The 23797-nt window shown below is 41.3% G+C and overlaps 1 pseudogene; it reads left to right on the plus strand.

The window, feature by feature from the left end:
- The first annotated feature begins 2669 nt into the window (after positions 1 to 2669).
- Positions 2670 to 23797, plus strand: part of LOC116111892 — a 33973-nt pseudogene continuing 12845 nt past the window's right edge.

Here is a 23797-nt window from a genome sequence, read left to right on the forward strand (position 1 = left end):
ATACAAATTGCCGTATTTTTAGTATGATTAGATGACTTTAAATAATATAAATTGAATATATTACATATCAAACATGGCAGAGCCACATTTAGGCCTATGGTGGCCATGGCCACCCCTCGCCCCAGAAAATTTTTAAGTTTCACGTAAAATATCATCTTACTCCCTATAAATTTAGTTTTCATTTTTGGCCACCCCAATTTTTTGATGTAATCTTAGCCCCTGTATGTTTAACTGCCTAATATCTTTATGGCCGTGTCAATCATTAAATATTAATTCCGGGCCCCCAAGAAAAAACTTTTGGCTCCACCCTTGCAAATATGCAGGATTATCACATCAGTTTATAGGTTATAGTTTATATCAATAGTTAATTTATATGTATAGCATTATTCTTAATTAATATATGATGGCCACCTTAAAAATACGGTAATTGAAGTATTTCATCCTACTTTGTAGGACATTGAACTCAATCCGAAAGCAATTTATAGGAGATTGAATTCACTTATATTGCATTAATAATTTTAATAGGTAAGAAGAATTTGACGCATTTGGTGTAATATCATATGCTCAATCTCATTTGCATCTAAATGAGCCATTAATTAATTACTTGAAATTAATGGTACCATACATAGACTTCCTCATGGATGGGTACCATTCTTCCAACTAAATTGAACCTCTCAGCCATGTACAATCATGCAAGTAAACTGTATAATAAAGAAGGTTCACCTTCTTACATTAATTTCCAGAATTAATTAGCCACCTTTTTCCATTTTAGTTCTTGATGTAATCAGTGGCAGACTCAAGATTTTTATCTAAGGAGGGCCTCCGTGGCTTTGCCATTGTTTGTCAAACAACTAGTGAAAAATTTAAAAAAATCATCAAACCTTAAGCAAAAGAAATAATATAATATCAATAATCTGAAAGAAAATAATGCAACAACACAGTACTTTACCACTTGAATAAATTTATGAGAAGCAAAAGCTTAAGCAAATTATGTTAAAAATAATATTCAATTCACGAGGAAATACAAGAAAATTTTTACTTGGAAAAATCTCTTCAATTAAAGAAAGTAAAAGACTAACGGAATCTAACAATCCATTTAAATCCAATATAATTAAAAGAGTTTACAAGAATCACAATCCACCAAAAATGTTATACTCAAATTTCTTATTTCTCCTCTTTTTTTTCTTTTAATTTTTAATTTTTTTTCAAAGATTATAATATAAATTTTCATGACTTTAATCAGGCCTAGCCTAAACTAAAATCAACCCAAACTTAAATTAACTCAATGTTGCCTTGACTTTTAATATGAATTAATAAAAAATTGGGAAATTTTCTTAGTATAAGCATAGATAATAACTCAAATTTCTTTAATAAATCTGAACAACTAAACGGTGATGTTTGAAATGTAGAAAAATGGTGGGTGAAGGGTGAAGAATAACGTTCAGTAAAATATAGTTAATGTTTAATTTGGGAAAGCGAGAACATTCTTAAACACAAAACAAACTCACAAGATCCATGCCTTTTCCCATCAAATTAGAATAAAAATTCTCCAAAAAATAAACATGATTCATCCTTAAAATAAACTAAAATAAAATAAGCAATACACATACCTAAAACTGAGAAAACAGAAAACGAAGCTAATTGTGGCACCTTGATGAATGAAAGCTTCAATAATTTCAGTCTTCAAAAGTTTTAAGAATGAATAACATAGAGAAAGTGAAAGTAAAAGAGAGAATAAGAGAATAAAGAATTTCATCGATAAAATCATAAAAAACAGATGTACGTAGAAAATGGTGGAGAGAGTTTTAAACTTTTAATATGATATAGGCGTGGAATATATATATATTAATAGCAAATTTTTTATAAGTCTGGATATATACATAATATTTCTCATTTTTTTTAAATCTGTAGATAAGCCTGTATATATGTAGAATTTTTTTTACAAGCTTATTAAACAACTTAAAAAAAAAAAAAAAAAAATGTGAGGGTAGGCCCAGGGGGCTGGGTCCGCCCTTGAATGTAATCATAATGTCATTGTTTCAATACTAATACTATTGTCATTTGATTCAATACGCTAGAACTTGTAATTGGAAACTCTATAATAGACTAATAGTCTTTCATTTTCCCAACAACCAAACTCATAAACTTCTCGTGCTTGGTTAATTGCAGTGATAAATTGATAATTCAGTGTGTGGCCATTAGCATCTCCACCAACATCTTTAATTTAATTTACTTGGAAAAATCATTCAAATGCATTTTCCTCATAGAAAATTAAACAACAATTATATCATTTAAAGTCATTGTTCCTCCAAAATCAACGTTTTATAGTTACTCCCTCTGTTTTTTTTTTTTTTTTTAAAGTCGTTTTAAGGGTATACACGACTTTTAGTAAAAAAAATTCTTCTCTCTCCCACCCAACTTTTTCCTCTGATTTTGCAGGTGAGAAAAGATTTTACAAGTGAGAAAAACTTTCCCACTGCACACATTAAATTATTTAAACAATTTACATTTGTTTTATTCTGCTCGTCTTCGTCTTTTTTCTTTTACTCTGTTCTATTTCTTTTATTCTGTCGTCCCTAACTCATTTCCATTTCTTTTATTTTGTCATCCCTCACTCATTTCCATTTTTGTTCCATTTCCATCTCTTTGATTCTGTTCGATCAGTTACCATGGCTGAACCATGTAATAGCAGAAGTGTGCTTGGGGAAATTGATTTAAATGCTCTTCCAACATTAGAAGCTACAAATGAAGTTGATGATATAACTGAGAAAGTTAATACACATGTGAGTCGAAAAAACCTTACAAATGAACAAAGGCAAGCAATTTTTTATTCTCTATTGAAGCAAAGTATTAGTGGACAATTGAAGAAAAACACTACATCTGAGGTGGCTCAATTATTTTCAATTAATATGCGTATACATGTGAGAGAAAGGGGGTGTCGCTGATAGAAAATGTGGAAGAGAGGAGATAGGGAAGAGATAGTGAAAAAGAGAGAGAAGATGGAAGCAGAGACGCAGAGTAGAGAAAGAAGTAGAGAAGAGGGGAAGAGATAAGATAGAGAGAGAGAGAGAGAGAGAGAGAGAGGAGATGTGGGCCATGATGTAAAGTGGAGAAGGGTGACAGACAAGACAAGCAGCGACATTTAATTTGAAAAAAAAAAAACTACCCTTAAAACGACTTAAAAAAAAAAAAACAGAGAGTATTATATATGTACTTCCTCCAATGTAAATAAAAAAATAAAAGAAAAATCTACGAGTTAAAGACCACTCCAATGGGGTGGATTTCGTTTTGTCTAAGTTATTTATGCAAAATATAATCTAAATTATAAAAACAGTATAACATTAATTCGTAGACCGTTAATCGGCCTCAACAATTTGAATAATATCCTCTTACATTAGCCTATATATATGAAAGCAAGAAGCTGATCTTTTAATAAGAATCAAAATAACTTTACGGTGTCTCAAGTAATGGAATTCATCAAGGCTCTCTTCAGCACATAACTGCATCATTTCATCCACAGAGACTTCCATGAGATCGTTGCTCGGATGACTCTCATTGGTAAATTTCTCTTCCTGGTAAGGCGTTAGCTGTAACTCCAGTCTGATATTTCACATTAAACAAGCTTTAACTTTTTCTGTCAGTTTTCTTAACTGTTATTAAATTTTTGTTCATGAAAATACTGTGAAGCCAAAAACGGAGCCGTTTTGGCTTAAGTCCATTGGAAGCCAAAACGGGGTCTTTTCATTTAAGACCATTACCGAAACTCAGCCGTCAGATCAAGACAGATCCAAGGGTTGAGGATTACGAACGCAGACATATATAAAGAAGATCAACAGTGATAAAACAGAGAGAACGCGTTTTTGTTGTTAATCATGTATTAGGGTTTGCAAAAGAGGGAAAACACTAGGGTTGGTTTTTTGCAGAATCTTTCTGGGTGTAATCTGGGTTGATTATGAGAGAGGGTTGCGTTTCCTTCTAGAGGCTGGTATTTGTCCTCTGTTTCTTGCAGATTATTGAGAGATTCTTGAGTGATTAGGCCTTGGTGGGTGTTAGTCTGTTTTTGGCAGATTTGTATTCTTGTCCTTCTTGTAATCGTTGAATATCTTCTTAGTGCTATGGGCGTCTGTATTTCGGAGCTCAACGTGGACGTAGTCTATCCAAGATTGGATAGACGAACCACGGTAAAATCGTGCCTTGTGTTGTGTGTGTGATTCTTTGATCTTTAATCTTGTGTGTGTTGTTTGTGTTGCGAATTTGCTTATCAGGCTTGGGTTATAATAGTTCAATATGCAGATTGTACGCTCCATTGATAAGTTGGGGATATGGCCTCATTTACCAGTGTTTTTAGGTCTATTTTATCTGGGAACACGGCGACATCTTCACCAGGAGTACAACTTATTTAATGTTGGTAGAACTCCGGTTGGCGTTCGGTTTAATCCTGCTGATTTTCCTTACAGAACTGCAGATGGAAAATATAATGATCCCTTCAATGAAGCTAGCGAAGCTACTTTTTTCGGCAGGAATATTCTCCCTGTTGATCAAGAAAACAAGGTGGCAACAAAGTGATCTAAAAACTACTTGAACAAAAAATTATAAAATTAAAACCCATTGCAATTGCTAAAGATCGATGAAATTAGTTCCATTTTTAAAACTAATAATATTTAATCTCTATTAATAAATTTTAACTTAAGTTTTGTGATGATATTGTTTAGTTACTGAAACCAGATCCGATGGTGGTAGCTACAAAACTTTTAGCACGAAGAAGTTTTGTAGACACTGGAAAGCAATTTAACATGATAGCAGCCTCTTGGCTTCAGTTTATGATACGTGACTGGGTTGACCACTTGGAGGCCACCAATCAGGTAAATAGTATTTAATTTGCTGGTAATTTTAATTTTTAATTTTTGTGGCTTACATAAGAGACAGAAGGTAAATAGTACTTAATTTGCTAATTCATCATCAAATATCTTATGATTGAATGTTTGTTGCCTGAATAAATAAAACTGAGTTAACAAGAATTAGATGGGAGGCGATGGCAAAGCCGCAGAGGCAGAGACAAAAGGTGGAGGCGACGTTTAGGGAAAATGAAAAGTTGAAGTTAAGTTAGAATTCTTCAAAACACTGAATGGAATTGTTTAATTTTTTTTTGACACATGTCTATTTATTATTAGTTTGTGGTACCAACTCAGTGTTCTGAAAATCGGACCGGACCGACCAATCCAACTAGTGACCGGTGTTCTTTCTGGTCCAGTTTTACCCTGAAACTAGTAATAGCAATCAAACCGAATTGACTCGTGGTTGAATTGTCGGAAAAATGGTGAATTGCGGTCCAACCGCGAGTCAATCTAGGCTGATTCTAGCACCGTCCGACCTCCCTGACACCACAATAAGAATCGAAGACATCTCCACGACAAAACCCTGCCATTTTCAGTTACCGCCAACCTACCATTCGCTGCTCGCCGTCCACCTCTTGTTCGCGAGACCTACAACCTGCCTCCCTGATTTCAACAAATTATGGCACCATTTGACCTCCCTAACACCACCATAAGAGTCGTCAACATCCCTACATCAAAAGCCTCATCATCCCAAACTCTAGTTGGCCACCAATCATCGTCGCCATCACCAGTCTCTTCACGCGACTGCCTAGATCACAAAGGTGCTTTTCTACATTTCAAACTTGCGAGGATGCATGATAATTTTGTACGGACGTTTTTGCTGGATTTCAAACCTGTAGGAACTAATAGTAATTGTGTAGGACTGTGTTTGCTGGATTTTAAATTTGTTGAAATTGCTTATGTCATCAGTCCGATCGAATCAGTCAACCTAAAAACCGGGCCCTTAATCGGGTTAAGGCCTAGTCCATTTATAGAACATCACTTGGTACCACTAGGATAGTGTAAATTTCCTCGTAGCATAAACTTTGCTTTGCATTAGTTAATGGAACATACGAGTATTCAATGCATATCTACTACACTGATTAATACAAAGTAAAGGGTGTAAGCTTACTTTTCATATTCTGTAATATTTTAATAAATGATTTAAGATTTAAAAAATAATAAAAGAATTTTATTCTTGTGAATTTTTTTTCAATATTCTAAGTTTTTAATTAAATTTTAATTTCTTTTCAATATTTTTTCAGTAATGGATAGAAATTGAAGTTGAAGGCAGTATTCTAATACTTGGCCCAGCCCAGCCAGTTTAACTAGGACCTGGGGCCTTCTCGGGGCCGGATTACTACTTTCCACTGTTTCAAAATCCTTAACCTAACTACCAGCCACTTTTCGACACACCCTACCCTCTCCCACTCACCCCCCACCCTCACTTGACCGCCACCCACCCCGTGGTGTCAATAACTGCCAGAATCTGGGTGGGAAACTCAACCTAATCGCAATAGTATACGCAAGTCACGGCCAACGAATGCGGGGCTACCAAGTGTTGGGATTAGAGAGGTTTTGTATAATGGAGGCCGATGGTTTAGGTGGTGGTGTCGAATTGAATTTTGAACGCCAAAATTAGATGAAATTTGATTGGAAAAATCAACTGAATTGTGGCAGTATACGCGAGTCACAGCCAGAGAACAGAGGACTACCTAGTATCAATATTAAAGGGGTTTTGTAGAGTGGAGGTTAGTGGTTTAGGTGGTGGTGTCATATTGAATTTTGGTCGTTGGAATCAGTTGAAATTTGACCTAGAAAAGCGAAACCCTAACTATGCGATTAGATCATAGGGGTGTGTTTGCTGGATTTTGAACCTATATGGACTAATGTATTTGTCAGGGGTGTGTTTGCTAGATTTTAAACTTTCTAAATCACCAGTGAGACTGACAGTTTAACCAGTCAACAAGGGACTCGACTCCTTGGCCGAGTGACATCCCAAAGTTGGGTTTCAGAACAGCGGTTCAAGGTAAAAGGAGTGAGTTTTTAAATAAATCATTCAATTTAAAAATAAAAATAAAAATTGAGAAAAAAAAAAAAAAGATATTAATCAATACAATACAATGATATCTTATTATTAGAAAAAGGGTTACACCAGGAATATTGAGAGGTGTTCAACCTTAATTGCTGAAGCCTGGGCAATTTTGTAGGGGTTGGAATTAGCTTGGAAGCTGGGCTTCAAAAGGATTGTGCTTGAATGTGACTCCTTAACTCTGGTTAATTCTTTCATTCCATGAATCGCAAGACCCGTTGGAGAATCATGTTATAAAATGCATTAAAAGATGGTTGCATGAAGATTGGGAGATACACATCCATCATGTGTACCGTGAAGGCAATAGATGTGCTAATTTTTTAGCTAACCTCAATTTCAGTTTCGATCCTAAACTTTAAGTCCTCAAGTATGCTACTTTTGGTATTGATGGACTCCTTAGGAATGATGCTTCAGGGATGTTTTCATCCTATATTCTTTGTTTAGATGTAGCTTTTATGCTTTAATTGTTCTATTTTGGGCTTCAACACCGTCTTTCACCAAAAAAAAAAAAAAAAAAAAAAAAAAGAGTTACACCGACTCTTAATATAAATATAAAGGCTTGATATCGTTAATAAAAAGAATGTATAATTAGAAAGAATATATTGAATAAATACAAAATCATTGCGAGTGAAAAAAATGTTTATAAAGATCTCATAAAGATTTAAAAAAAAAAAAAAGACAGTAACTACCCCGAAGTCAATAGCCGGCGTTGGCCTTAGGCCCTCAGCCACAGTGGTGGAAGTAGGGGTTTTCAGAACCGGGTATTCGAACCGGTTGGGTGCTTTTGAACCGAACCAAAAATCCGAGTCAACCAATCAGTTGAACCGAAACCGAACTGGATTGTGTCTCTCCATATGCCAGCATGATGCATGGTGACTGAGAAATATCAGTATTTCTCCAACACCGTGTGCATGCATCAAAATATTGAATTCATAGGCCCACAACGTGTATGGCGTCGACTAATAGCAAGATATCGATATTATTCCAACGGGAGTAGTATATACTTCGATGCCTTATTGGCGTTAGGAAAGTGATATTTACACCAGTGTCAGACTCCGACGTTGGACATGACTGGTTTTCCTATAGTGTATCAAGCACCATATTCTATTTTGTTTTGTTATGCAATCAACCTAGAATCAACCACAAACAACCAAGAAAACAGAAAACACAAACAATCAACACCGGATCTTTACTGTGGTTCACTTGCCCTATTTGAGCAAGATACATCCACGTTGAACTCCGGAAAAGGAGTTCGCTGCACTATGATTATAGAACAACCACTTACAGTCACGATTACAAGATTACACCCAAGAACCCAGATCAAACCACTCTGTTTCAAACCCTTAATCTGCCCTAGGAATCTTCTAACCTAGAAATCCTTATAACAAGAACACAGAAGTTCTTCCCTTGACTGATTAATCCAAACCACTCAAGAAACCCGTAGATTACAACTGAAATCAGACCCAAAAGAAAGAACCCTAATCGTACAAAAGGAAAAACAAAAACGGCTCTAACTTTTTCTGTTTTGATCTACTATTAATAAGAAACCCTAATCCTTTTATAGTGTTGACTGGAGGCTTGATCTCAGCCGTTGGTTTTTCCTCTAATCAGCGATCGGGATCATCTTGGAGTTGTCTCAAAATGACACCGTTCCATTAATACTCACTACGACGCCGTTTCAGCATTCACTCACAACAATCTCCACCTTGAATGCTAAACATTCACAGTGCAACAAACCCAAATAGTTCCTTCATTGTTCTGGTCTTCACAGGTTATCTTACATGCAACAGGTTCAAGCAGTGCTTGAACTTTGCAGGTGAGACATCCTTGGTACCCATGTTAGCTGGATTATCCTCAGTGGACAGCTTTATAAGATCAATTACCCCCTGTGTTACTAAGTCCCTGACGAAGTGGAAGCGAACATCCACATGCTTGGTCTGCTCATGGTATACTGGATTCTTACTGGGATGAATTGCACTTTGACTATCTGAGAGTACAGTAACCTTGCCATCAGTCAGTTTTGCTTTGGCTAACAAACCTTGCAGCCACACAACTTCCTTAAACACATCAGCAATAGCAATATACTCTGCTTCAGTTGTTGAGAGAGCAACAATGAGCTGAAGCTGTGACTTCAGCTAATGCAATTTCCTCCAAGGGTAAAGTAATATGAGGTGGTGGATTTCCTTATGTCTTTGTCACCTGCAAAATCAGAGTCTACAAAACCCACCAAGTCAAGTGTATTATGCCTTTTACAGAAATTTAAACCAACATTCAGGGTACCATTAATGTACCTTAACACTCCCTTTAAGGCAGTCCAGTGCTCACTGCCTAGATTTGCCATAAATCTGCTTAGTAAGGAAATGGAATAGGACAGGTCTGGTCTGGTCTGGTATTGATCATTCCATACATCACAGATCCAACAACATTTGCATAAGGGACATATTCCATTTTGATTATCCCAGATTCAGTTGTAGGGCATTGGCTCTTGTTTAACACAACATGGTTTGCAAGAGGCATGGACACTGGTTTTGAATCAGCCATACCAAATTTAGACACTAGTTTTTCTAAGTATGATTTATGCCTAATGATTAATTCATGTTTACCCTTGTTCCTGATAATGTCCATTCCTATGATTCTTTTTGCATTTCCGAGATCTTTCATGTCAAATTCTGATCTAAGCTAACCCTTTAACTCATGAATTTTAGACTTAGACTCACTCACAAGTAACATATCATCCACATACAGTAAAAGATATACAAGCATGTTATGATTCAAATTAAAATAGAAACAATTGTCATATCTACTCCTAGTGTATCCTAAGCTTACAATGAAATTGTCAAACTTCTTATACCACTGTCTTGGGGACTGTTTCAGTCCATACAGTGATTTGTGCAGAATGCACACATGGTCAGGTTTCTTGGGATCAATAAAACCTAGAGGTTGGCTCATGTAAATCTCCTCTTCTAAGTTACCATACAGAAAGGCAGTGGTAACATCCATATACTCTAGCTCTAGGTTATAATGGGCAAGAATGGAGAGCATTAACCTAATGGTTTTATACTTGACTACAGGGGAAAAGACTTCATTGAAGTCTATTCCTTCGCGTTGGGTGTAACCCTTAGCTACTAGCCTAGCTTTGTACCTAGGGGGGTCAGTAGCTGAAATTCCCTCTTTAATCTTATACAACCATCTGCATTTGATTAGTTTTTGGACCAGGTTCTGTTTACCTCAAGTGACGTCATTTCCTCTTCCATTGCTTGCCTCCATTTTTCCCTTTCCTTAGAGTTCATTGCTTCTTCATATGAGTCTGGTTCTGTTCTTTGAATCCTTGTTCTTGCAAGCAAAGCAGTGTATATCAGTTCAGCATAAGAAAACCTAGCAAGGGGTCTTACCTCCCTCCTTATTCTATCTCTGGCAAGTTGATAGTGTTCTAATTGTGCATGTTGGGGCTCTAGGGCATCTGCTTCATTTTCTTCACTATCAAATCCAGGATCCTCTAGTCCTCGTTGGTTTTCAGTGCTTGTTCCTCATTAGGTTGAGGTGGTTCAGCCTGTTGACCCACAAGCTCCACCTCAATGGTTGTACTCTCAGTTGTATCTTTGGTAGGTTCAGGTGGGGTACTGGTACCAGTGTTCTGTTCAGTGGTTTTACAAAGGAACACCCCTTCATTAAAGACCACATCCCTGGAAATAATGATTTTTACCCCTGGTGAATTTCTGTCCTAGAGTCTGTACCCCTTGGTACCATCTTGATATCCTAGGAACATACACTTGGTGGATCTAGGCTCTAACTTTCCTCCCACTATATGTGCATAGGCTGCACACCCAAAAATTCTCAAATGAATTAAACCAGGCTTTCTTCCTAACCATACTTCTTCAGGACATTTAAAATTTATGGCAGTAGAGGGGCTCCTATTTATCAGATAGGCTGCAGTGGACAAGGCCTCTCCCCAGAAGGTATTAGGTAACCCTGAAGTGAACAGCAAGCATCTGACTTTTTCCAGGAGTGTCCTATTCATCCTCTCAGCTACTCCATTCTACTGAAGGGTTCTTCTCACAGTTTTATGTCTTAGGATTCCTTGCTCACTACAAAACTTATCAGATTCAGTGTCATAGTACTCTAATCCATTGTCAGTCCTTAGAGTTTTTACCTTTCTGTCTAGTTGGTTTTCCACTAGGGCTTTCCACTCTTGAAATTTAGACAGTGCCTAGTCCTTAGTTCTAAAGGTGTAAATCCACACTTTTCTGCTAAAATCATCTACAATGGACATAAAGTAACTACTGCCCCCATGAGACCTCACTCTCTTAGGTCCCTATAAGTCTGAATGTATGTATTCTAAACAACCTTTGGCCAGGTGTATGCCTTTTGGGAAACTGACTTTGTGCTGTTTTCCTAAAATGCAGTTCTCACAAAATTCTAGGGTTATTGCAGTGTCTTTTCCTAACATGCCTTGGTTACTTAGGATATCTAGTCCCCTCTGACTCATATGTCTTATCCTAAGTGCCATTTTTTGGTTACTGACATATTTGAGGTGACAAGAGAAGAACTTAGGCAATCAGAATAATATTCTCCACATAGGATATATAACCCATTTCTTTTTTCTCCTTTCAGGATTAGATTCTGGTTTCTATACACATTCAGCCACCAATTTTCGGCTCTGTAATAGCATCCTTCCTCATCTAAGGTTCCTAAGGATATGAGGTTCCTTTTGAGTTCTGGAATGTACCTAACATGGGTAAGCTTTATTAGTTTCCCACTATAGAGTCTAAGGGTTATACTACCTTTACCTTTGACCCTACAGGCATTGTTGTTCCCCATGAACACAGTCTCCCTATCATATTCCGCAAAGTCTTGAAACCAGTCCCTATTTGGCCTCATGTGGAAAGAGCACCCAAAATGTAACACCCACTCTCTTGTATTGTCAGAAACAGACACAGTAAGCACCTCTGTTTCTTCAACTAAGTGTTTGGATGAGGCTAGGTTACTCTCTGTGTTTCCCTACTTTTGTTTCTTAAGCCATTCAAAGCAATTCTTCTTCAGATGACCAGTTTTATTACAAAAAAAAAAAAAACATTTTCTAGACTCTGCCTTATGCTTATTGTTCCATTTACCCCGTTTCTTGTTTTTGGACCCCTGGCTAGGTTGATGCCTTTACCAGATTGAAAGGTATCTGGTTTTCCCCTAACAAACAGGTTACTCCCATTTTGTTTTTGGACCTTTAACTCAAGTTCTCTAGCCTTAAGACCAGCCACAATCAAGTCAACACTAGGGACAGTACCAGAATACTGAAGTGCATTCGTAACAACAAGATAATCCTCGGTAATGGAGTTTAACAGTATCATGGCTAGACTAGTCTTTCCTAGTTCTTGATCTGTGCCCTTTAAAATTAAAGTCATTTTTAGGAATTCATCTAGGTTCTCCTCTATTGTCTTGCTACTATCCATTTTATGAGAAAACAGAACACCCTTGAGAAAAGCTAAGTTTGGTGCAGATTGAAGTGCATACAAAGTTTTGAGTTTACCCCATAACCCTAGAGGGGTTTCGATTCCATCAACCTTCCTCAGTATACTGTCTGAGAGGTTCATCACAATCAGATTGTAGGCTGCTTCGTCAATCTCCTCCTTCTCCTTCAATTTCTCCTCGGGCCATTTCTTTTGATCCTTCTCCAGTGCAAGACTGACTTTATTATGTGAAAGCAGAGCCTTCATTTTCTTCTTCCAACTCCCGAAATCGATCTTCCCATCGTATTGGGAGATCTCCATACGTATAGCACTCATTGTATTGTACAGATAGTGTGATACAGTCTAAGGTGTAAGTGGCGTTGTTAGACCAGAAGTCGCCAAATACTGCCAGGCAGTTTTTAAGGCGGTTACTGGTTTCCAGCCTATATACCCTTAAACTTGACAAAAACAAAAAAGAACACTACTGGTACTGACTCAAGGCAATAACCAAGATTTCTCTTCTTAACCGATGTTTGTGATCTAATCTCACAAAATAACCCCAAGACTCAGCAAGAATCAAAGTTCTAAAGCTCTAGGAACCTTTGGATTAAGAAACCCTAAAATCTGAGAAACCCTAATTTTTTTTTTTTTTTTTTTGAAGAAACCCTAATTTTTCAAACAAACCCTAATTTTTTGATTCGTCAAAAAATTAAACGATTTCTAAAAACTAGATACACCCTAGGATGATGGCTTTGATACCACTATTATGCAATCAACCTAGAATCAACTACAAACAACCAAGAAAAAAGAAAACACAAACAATCAACACCGGATCTTTACCGTGGTTCACTTGCCCTATTTGAGCAAGCTACATCCACGTTGAACTCTGGAAAAGGAGTTCGTTGCACTATGATTATAGAACAACCACTTATAGTCACGATTACAAGCTTACACCCAAGAACCCAGATCAAACAACTCTGATTCAAACCCTTAATCTGCCCTAGGAATCCTCTAACCTAGAAATCCCTATAACAAGAACACAGAAGTTCTTCCCTTGACTGATTAACCCAAACCACTCAAGAAACCCGCAGATTACATTTGAAATCAGACCCAAAAGAAAGAACCCTAATCGTACAAAAGGAAAAACAAAAACAGCTCTGACTTTTTCTGTTTTGATCTACTGTTAATAAGAAACCCTAATCCTTTTATAGTGTTTACTGGAGGCTTGATCTCAGCCGTTGGTTTTTCCTCTGAATCAGCGGTCAGGATCATCTTGGAGCTGTCTCAAAACGACACCGTTCCATTAATACTCACTACGACGCCATTTCAGCATTCACTCACAACATATTTAATATCACATAATACTATAAAATACAACACACCACAGGAAAACGACTTGATTATGTATACCATGATCAGGTTGAGCTAACTGCACCAAGAGAGGTGGCAAGCCACTGCCCTCTCGCTGCTTTCAAGTTCTACAAGACAAAGGAAGTCCCAACTAACTTTTATGAGATTAAAAGTGGCTATTTAAACATTTGTACTCCATGGTGGTAAGAAATACTTGAATATTTCCTAAATATTAATTGCTTATACTAGTTCAAGGACTATAAAATCATTTTGTATATTTATATTCAAAATTATATATATTATACTGTTAAACACAGGTTGTTCCCGGTAGAAAGTTCGTGATTTATTGTTAACTTAAATAGAAATCTAGCTCTTTCGTTGCATGTCTTCACTTACAAAATGACTGCAACATCCATTGTTATGCCTAAAAATATAAGGGCTGACATCAGGACCCTTTAGCCCGCAAAAGTCAAATCATTGGAACAGACACCGTCTGCATCTGTCAGGATAGTGGGCACGCGTCAGGCTAGTCAGGAGGCTGTGGTGCTCCCACATGTCCAATCCCTGCTCTAAATCGCGCAAATCACTCTGGAAGGTGGGCAATGTGACATAAAGAAGAATTTGCATGGATAATCCCACCAACTCGCAGATTTAGTGATGATTGCCTCAAGGCATTTGACTATAAATTAGGAATTCATCTCTCATTAAAGGGATTCGCACCTTTTTCATTCAATTAATTACTCTCTCTCTCTTTTCTCAACAATCGATACCTTGTAATATCATTGTAAAGTCAGTCAGCTAATAGCGACCTGACTCCTATCATCAATATAAGCATCAGTGGACGTAGGACTTGCTACCTTAACATCCGAACCACTTTAAAAATTGTCTCTATTGCATTTACTATCTCTCATCCATTATTTTCACGTGTGATTTCGGGGCCCCCTGCACCATTTTGCACGTGTGTTTCGTTGGTGCAAAATCCAGCATCAACAGTTTGGCGCTAGAAGGAGGGCCTGAACCTCTGGGCATTCCTCAATCGTAACCGCGAAAATCGAACTCGCGTGGGTGAAAGCAACCCCCAAGCGGCTCCGCTACCGCAAATCGAAGAGCTGCAGCGAGCTCTAGACAGGCTAAGGGCCCAGTAGAATGAGCAGGGACAGATCATATATGCGTCCCCCTTCTCTCCCGAGGTGTTAGCCGCTCCACTCCCGCCAGGATTCAGGATGCCTGACATGTGGGCGTTTGATGGAAACTCCGATCCGCAGGATCATCTGTATGAATTTAAAGACCTGATGGAGCTTCACTAGGTCTCAGACTTGGCAAAATGCCGCTGTCTAGCAGTAACATTGACCTCCCATGCCAAACGATGGTTCAGGTCACTCCCAAAAGGGTCGGTCAGTTCGTGGCCTCAGATAAGCACGACGTTCCTCAAGCATTTTCAAGCGAATTGGAAGTTTTGAATGCCTTTGAGCTACCTTAGCAACATAAGGCAAGAAAGGGATGAATCACTCCAGTCTTACATTGACCGTTTCCATAGGGGAACTTAACAAGGTGGCTCATATCTCTGAAGAGTCTATTCGGACTCTCATTATAGCCAGGGTTCGCCCACAAACCGGCCTGTGGAAGGAATTACAAGCTGAGGACGATGTCTCCCTCACAGGATTCTACAACCTTGCGGAGAAGTACCTCCGAATAGAAAATTCGTTGGCGGCACTACGCTGTCGTGACCCCGACGCATCAAGCAGTATGTCTGGTCGGGGGGAAAGTAGAAGAGCTGATCACAGAGGGGACGCTGACGATCAACGAAAAGGGAAGAAACCCCGCTACGAGCACAAGAAATCCTATGCTCATGTTCCTCGTCGCGACCGCGACAAGGCTGATTATACTCCGCTGAATGTGTCTATATCGACCATTCTTAATAAATCCGAGGAGGCCAGTCTGCTTAATGAACCAAAGCCCATGAAAACTCCCGTGACAGCCAGAAATAATAAAAAATACTGTCGCTTTCATCGGGACAACAAGCATCACACAGATGAATGCTGAGCTCTAAAGCAAGCGATCGAAGAGCTCATCAAGAAAGGGCATTTCAATGAGTATATTGATGACTCTGCTCCTGCAAAAGAGAAGAACCAAGAGGAACAAGGAAGAAAGCGTCGTGATCGCCGTGGGTATAGCAGCATTAACATAATCTTTGGAGGACCGCACCTTGATGCGTGTTTACTACAACATGCAAAACTAGCAAGTGCACTAGTCGCTCAAGTAATAGAGTGATGGGTAGGATATCGTTCCCACGAGGACTGGTAGCAAAGCACTAAGTTCCCTAACGTTAACAAGTTGAAGCAACCGAAAATCTTGGATTTATGGGAGCAATTTGTAATTGAAAGAAAACAAAATAAAATCTAACAGGTANCGACCTGACCCCTATCATCAATATAAGCATCAGTGGACGTAGGACTTGCTACCTTAGCATCCGAACCACTTTAAAAATTGTCTCCATTGCATTTACTATCTCTCATCCATTACTTCCACGTGTGATTTCAGGGCCCCCTGTACTATTTCGCACGTGCGTTTCGTTGGTGCAAAATCCAGCATCAACAGTTTGGCGCTAGAAGGAGGGTCTTATTTAGTGTTCATCCTTCATCAGGAGAGTCTCCAACCTACCAATTCTACAGCAACGAATGGCCCGGCAACCAGAACATGAGCAAACCAACTAGGGCACTCAGGGGTCCCCCCAAATTCAAGGGGATACCTCTTCCAAAAAACCTTCAGCCCTGCAGAATGCTGTGGGAGATATCCCGTCAAGCTCACAGCTTGACCCCGCTATAAGAAGCTACTTGGAGAGGTTTTACAATACTCTCCAAACGATCAACCAAAGGTTGGATCATTTGGACTAAGGCACGTCATCCAAGTCAGCTATGGCGGTACAATAGCCAAAAACGCCTGCAGGTCGCTCAAAAGCGTGGCAAAGGGAAATAGCCCGTGCCGCGAGCGCTGCAGCACGAAGGTGAAAGGGTAAGCAAGTGGCAAAAAGCAAGCCCACGGGCTCCAAAGGGCCAGCAAACACCGACCGCTTCCCAAGCAGAATACCAGTCTCGCTGAGACTAGGTGAAAAGACGCAGCCTAAGCTGTCCCACGCCACGTCGTAGGTACATACCCATAAAAGTGCTGGACGGGTCGATTCTTATCACCGTCAGCAAGCCAATCCTGGTCGCCATTGTACGATAGGGTCCCATACTTCGTGAGGCGGTTCTTACCACCGCGAAGGTCGTGAGAATACGCCGCACCTCTCATCGCCATCGCACGCCTCTAGTCAGCGTGTGTCGAGAATGGCTGGAACCGCCAACCGAGGTGAAGAAGAGCCCGACCTTCGGGTATTCCTCAATCGTAACCGCGAGAATCAAACTCGCGTGGGTGAAAGCAACCCCCAAGCGGCTCTGTTGCCGCAAATTGAAGAGCTGCAGCGAGCTCTAGACAGGCTAAGGGCCTAGCAAAATGAGCAGGGATAGGTCGCATCTGCGTCCCTCTTCTCTCCAATGGTGTTAGTCGCTCCACTCCTGCCAGGATTCAGGATGCCCGACATGCAGGCGTTTGATGGAAACTCTGATCTGTGGGATCATCTGTATGAATTTAAAGACCTGATGGAGCTTCACCAGGTCTCAGACTTGGCAAAATGCCGCTGTCTAGCACTAACATTGACCTCCCATGCCAAACAATGGTTCAAGTCGCTCCAAGTAGGGTCGGTCAGTTCGTGGCCTCAGATGAGCACGACGTTCCTCAGGCATTTTCAAGCGAATCGGAAGTTTTCAATGCCTTTGAGCTACCTTAGCAACATAAGGCAAGAAAGGGATGAATCCCTCCAGTCTTACATTGACCGTTTTCACAGGGAACTCAACAAGGTGGCTCATACTCCTGAAGAGTCTGTTCGGACTCTCATTATAGCCGGGGTTCGCCACCAAACTGACCTGTGGAAGGAATTACAAGCTGAGGACGATGTCTCCCTCACATGTTTCTACAACCTTACGGAGAAGTACCTCCGAATAGAAAATTCGTTAGCGACACTACGCCGTCGTGACCTCGACACATCAAGCAGTATGTCTAGTCGGGGGGAAAGTAGAAGAGCTGATCGCAGAGGGGACGTTGACGATCAACGAAAAGGTAAGACACCCCGCTACGAGCACAAGAAATCCTATGCTCCTGTTCCTCGTCGCGACCGCAACAGGGTTCATTATACTCCACTGAATGTGTCTATATCGGCCATTCTTGATAAATCCAAGGAGGCTAGTCTGCTCGGTGAGCCAGAGCCCATGAAAACTCCCGCGACAGCCAGAAATAATAAAAAATATTGTCGCTTCCATCGGGACAACAGGCATCACACAGATGAATGCCGAGCTCTAAAGCAAGTGATCGAAGAGCTCATCAAGAAAGGGCACTTCAAGGAGTATATTGATGACTCCGCTCCGACAAAAGAGAAGAATCAACAGGAACAAGGAAGAAAACGTCGTGATCGCAGTGGGTATAGCAGCGTTAACTGAATCCTTTCAAGTGTTCATTCAGAGTATCATCAGGAAATTTCCTAGGGTACATGGTTAACCAGCGGGGGATAGAAATAAACCCCAAGAAGATTCAAACTCTGCTCGAATGGAGAGCCCGACTAGCAAAAAGCAGGTCATGTGCCTTAATAGGCAAATAACGGCACTTAGTCGCTTCATATCAAGATTAACAGATCGCTGCTTGCCATTCTTCAATGTCCTAAAGGCCAACAAGAAGTTCGAGTGGACACCCGAGTGCGAACAGGCGTTCCAAAGCATAAAAGAACACCTCGGGAAACCACCTCTCCTGTCCAAGCCTTTTCCACAAGAAATCCTACTTCTGTACCTGTCCGTTTCTCAGTTCGTGGCCAGTGTAGCTTTGATTCGGGAAGAGGAAAAGGCGCAGTGGCTAGTGTACTATACGAGCAAGCACCTGACGGATGCCGAGATACGGTATCCAGAAATGGAGCGATTAGCCTATGCCTTGCTAATCGCTTCCAGAAAGTTGTGACCTTACTTCCACGCCCATACTATCCATGTGATGACTAATTACCCACTCAGACAAGTCCTTCAAAAGCCAGAAGCATCGGGTAAATTACTTAAATGGGCCATGGAATTAAGTCAGTTCGATCTTAAATATAAGCCGAGATCGACTATAAAAGGGCAGGCAGTTGCTGACTTCATCTCAGAATTTTCCTGTCTTCCGAGCGAGCAACAGCCTAGCGAAGCCATTCAGGAAGATATTCATAACCTGTCGACCTGGAGCCTCTACGTCGACGGGTCATCGAATAGAAAAAGGGCCGGTGCTGGTCTCTTTCTTTTGAGCCCCGAAGGGGTTTGCATTCATGGCATTCTTTGGTTCGGATTTAAAGCGACCAACAACGAGGCTGAGTATGAAGCTCTACTCACCGGGTTGCGGTTGGCCAGAGAAATAGGCACACCGCGATCAGTGTGTATAGCGATTCCATGCTGGTCATCAACCAAATTTTGGGGGAATATCAAGCCAAGGAAGAGAACATGGTCCGTTATCTAAAAGAAGCCAAGGTCGCACTCGAGCCATTCAAACATTTTGAAATCACGCAGATTCCCAAAGACAACAACTCTGTGGCGGACGCCCTGGCAAGGATAGCCTCGTTGTTGGACTCAGAGGCACCAGATAGCATTCCTGTTCGGCTCGTCGAAACCCCAAGTATCAGCCCGAATGAATAGGCCGTGAATGCGACTCATTCTGATTCCTAGATGACACCCATTTTTCTGTACCTCAAGAATGGGATCTTTCTGGACGACAAGGTCGAGGCAAGGGTCCTGCGAACAAGATCCGCTCGCTATACCCTCATCAGGGACCAGCTGTATAGGAGAGGATTTAGTACCCCTCTCCTTCGATGTGTAACCAGCGAAGAAGCGGACTACATTATGAGGGAAATTCATGAAGGGATCTGCGATAATCACACCGCCATGCGATCTCTTGCAAAAAGGTTGTTCGTCAAGGGTACTATTAGCCCCGAATTCAAGATGACGCTTACGACTTTGTCAAGAGATGCGATAAGTGTCAGCGGTTCGCAAGCATACCGCGAGCTTCCTCCCACGAACTTATAACTATGACTAGCCCCTAGCCTTTTTCCATGTGGGGATTGATCTCATTGGCCCCTTGCCAGTTGGAAGAGAGGGAGTCAAATATGTCGTGGTCGCGGTAGATTACTTCACCAAGTGGGTAGAAGTCGAACCGCTAGCCGCGATCACGACTAGAAAGTTGAAGGACTTCGTTTTCAGGAATATTGTGTGCCGTTTTGAATTCCTCATACCCTTATTTCAGATAATGGAAAACAGTTCGACAATAAGGAATTCAAACAGTTTTGTGACGAGCTGGGCATCCATAAGAAATTCGCCTCTGTGGCAAGACTGCAAGCAAATGGCCAAGTTGAAGCTGTCAACAAAACCATCAAGCACACTCTGAAGGCAAAGTTTGGCGCAGCTAAGGGGAATTGGGCCGACGATCTCCCCGAAGTCCTATGGACATACTGAACAACTCCAAGGACCCTTACCTCAGAAACCCCATTTTCGCTGGCATACGGGTGTGAAGCAATGATTCTCGTCGAGGTAGGAACTGGTTCTCTTCAGAGAGACTTGTACAAGGAGACCGATAACGAAGCACTCACAAGGGCGAGCCTGGACCTTCGCTAAGGATAGCAGCAAGGCTTCGCTAAGGATAGCAGCCTATCAGCAACGCGCGAAGAAGTTCTTCGATTCAAAGGTCTAGCGAAGAGACTTCCAGGTCGGTGACCTGGTGTTAAAAAAAGTTCTCCTCGGAACCAGAGAACCAAGTGCGGGAGTTTTAGGGCCGAATTGGGAAGGTCCGTACTGCATTGATTAAGTAATCAGACCAGGGACTTATCACCTCAAAAGGCTAAACGGTTCCAAGGTACCTCGGGCCTGGAATGCTGAACATCTTCGGCCGTACTATCAGTAATTCCGAACTTAACTTTCCTTGTAAGTTAATTTCTGATTTTGTAAGTCATTTCTTTGTAAAGTTTTTATCTTGAGCGTCTGTAAACGATCTCTATGTATAATCCATTTCGCGTGAATAAGTTATGTTATCTTTGACTCAATGAATGTAAATGATTGGAAAGAACTCATGTATGATAAAGCGAATAGAAAATTGTAAAGGCAAAAATGTATTTCATTGCTATAGAGTACAACAGGAAGGAAGACATGATTACAAGACCTAATCCAGCCCCTACGGTGCCGATCTCCTCGTCCTAGGATTGGTCAGCTAAGGGTTTGTCCGTTGCGTGTCCCGAACCTTCTGGTCGGAAGGTCGTCGCTTCATCATCCTCTCGTGCCATGGACATAAGTGTTTCCTGCCAGTCTGCCGGGAGGTCGGACATATCTAGAAGAGGATTCTTTGGTCGCAAGGCATAAATAGAGTCGATTGCCCATTCGGCAGCCTTCTCCTCAACCTCCTCTGTCAAGGAAGAAACTTTCCCTTGACTCTCCTGAAGTTCAACTTCAAGAGCCTGCCTTAGCTTCTCAGAGGCCTCTCTCTCCTTTTCTGCTCGCGCGACCTACAAGAAGGTCGCTTTCAACTCCAAGTCCTTCTCTTCGGCCAGTCTAGAGAAACTGGCTACGGTCTTTTGCAGCTCCTTTATCTTCTCTCCCTGCTTCTCAAGCTGCGCTTTCTAGAAATCCACAGTGCGAAGAGCCGCGTTTCTTTCATTCAAATAATTGTTCACCGATTCGAGAGACAGATTTCTCTTTGCTTCGGCAGCTTCCAAGTTTCGCTTAAGCACTGCATTCTCTTCCTTCAAGGTAGCACCTCCCTTCGCAGCTCCCAGTTGTGCCTTTTCCATGGACATTCTCATGGAAAGAAGAGCCTGCGAACAAAAGAAGAAAGAGTTAGGTAATCAAAAGAAGTTAAGTCCTCGCCGAGGACAGTTCGCTCACTTTGCTTATATGCTGGATCGATGTGGACATTAAGTCCACGTCGCTGGAACTTGCGAACTGCTCGAAAGATTTCGAAAGTCTGCATTCCAGCTGGGTATACACCACCAGCTACAGGTACTCCGACAGGTGCCCCAGTGAGTCCAATACTGATGGACCCTTCTTCGTGGCCTCAACAGCCGTCGTGTCGTCCATAGGCACCTTGCCCGACTTGCTCTCGTCCGGTTGTGACCTCTTTGGCTGCTCACCTTCAGATTCAGTATCTAATTCCTCAGCCTGAATCTGCTTCCTCTTTTTCCGCTGAGCCATGGTTTTCATCCTTGGCCGAGCAGGCGATGGCTGGGCAACCTTCGTGGTTCGCGTTGGTGCATCCTTTACCGGCTGTGGCTGGCTCGAGGTCGCCCCCTCAGCCTGGGGGGTTGTTCGTGCAGCTTCGACCGCCTTAGCTTTCTTCGTCCGAGGAAAGTTGATGGGCCTTCGACGAGGTTACTCTGGTTCCTTCGGTGGCATGGTTGTTGCTGCGTGCAAGGTGAGGTTAGTGAAGGTATTCTGTTCCACGATCGAGAAAAGAATCAGTTAAGGAAACTTACATTGTGGAGGCTCTAACGATGCACTGGCGTTAAAGAAACCGTACTTCCGTAAATTCGTGGTTGTCACAAGTGTCCTCGCATCGCGCTTGTCCTCAGGAAGGGAGCCGAACTGCAAGATTCTTCTTCTGTCATGGAGCAGCCCCAGTTTAGTTGTCTTGTTAACTGTCCAGAAAGAAAAATTAGGTCATTAGAGCGAACACGCTTTGAGCGCAATAAGTTTGTCAAAAACAAAACAAAAATACAAACAAAGAGAAAGAAGCCTACTCGGATCCTGGAAGCGGCAATGGCCATCGTAACAAAAGAAGAAAAACTTCATTTCGTAGGCCCCCGCGTTGTTAGGATAACTATGTATCCCGTCGGCAATGGTAGGACGCCTGGACAAGTAATACGAATCCTTGTCCTTGCTCTTCTTTAGATAATACGAGCAGCCGAGCTCCAAGGCTGTCAGTTTGCCTAATCCGTTTTCCCGGCACGCGATGTACATTGCAACAGTAATGACGTATGTGTTCAGGGTCAGCTGCATCGGTGCGACCCCAAAGTGGTCCAAAAATGACCTAATGAAAGGGTGTAGGGGGATAAGTTCTCCACCCTTGATAATCTCCTCGGAGATCGCGGCCAAGCCTTTTAATGGGTATCGCGACGAGTGCGTCAAGTCATGTAATACGTCTACTTCGATGCCGAATTGGCTTATTACCCTCTTAAGTTGTTCCTCGGTGAGTACCGAGAAAACCTCAAGAGGGATGCTAGGAGCACCATGCGGGGACGAGCTGGTTCCCTGCTCAGGCCTGGTATCTGAGGGGTCCATTTTGCCAGTCTGCAAAAGCGACAAGTAGAGGGATTATTTGGTCTCCGTACGCTATATTGTATGATGACATGGGAGGAAATACACTCCCTTAAATCCTAAATAAAAACCCTAGCAGCATGGTTTGAGCCGCCGTTTGTGGCTCGAACCCGACACAGACGACTAGTCTCCGATGGGTTACCGGAAGATCGACGCCATTAACTCATGGAAAAAATGAGATGATGGCAAGAAAACTCTTACCTCTCGGAGTACAACGATGGTGTCTGCTTCAGATGTCGGAAAAATGCAAGTCTGGAAGACAAAGGTTCTTGGCCTACGAAAATCTTTTGTTCTCTGTGAAAAAGGCTTTGGTAACATTGCCTGAGAACGATTTGTGGTTTTTATAGCGCGCGGATCGGCATTTGGACTTCTCAGAATTGAAACGACGTTCGAGCGGTAAAGGTTTCTTACCGTTGATCTTGGCCACGTGTCACTCATCAGCGAGGAAGGGTGAGCGATACGACTGGATGAAGTCAAACTTTCACCCTTCCAGTTGAAAAGCTCAAACGATGGCCATATCTCTCTCAGAGCATTAATTGCGTCTCAAATCTTCATTTAATGCTCTAGTAAGGTGCACCGTTCCAACGCATATCGCATTTAATGTCCTGATAAAGCGCACTGTTTCAGCATGCAAGGCATTAA

The sequence above is a fragment of the Pistacia vera genome, unplaced genomic scaffold, assembly GCF_008641045.1.
Source record: "Pistacia vera cultivar Batoury unplaced genomic scaffold, PisVer_v2 Contig653, whole genome shotgun sequence".
In the NCBI taxonomy this organism is placed as follows: Eukaryota; Viridiplantae; Streptophyta; class Magnoliopsida; order Sapindales; family Anacardiaceae; genus Pistacia; species Pistacia vera.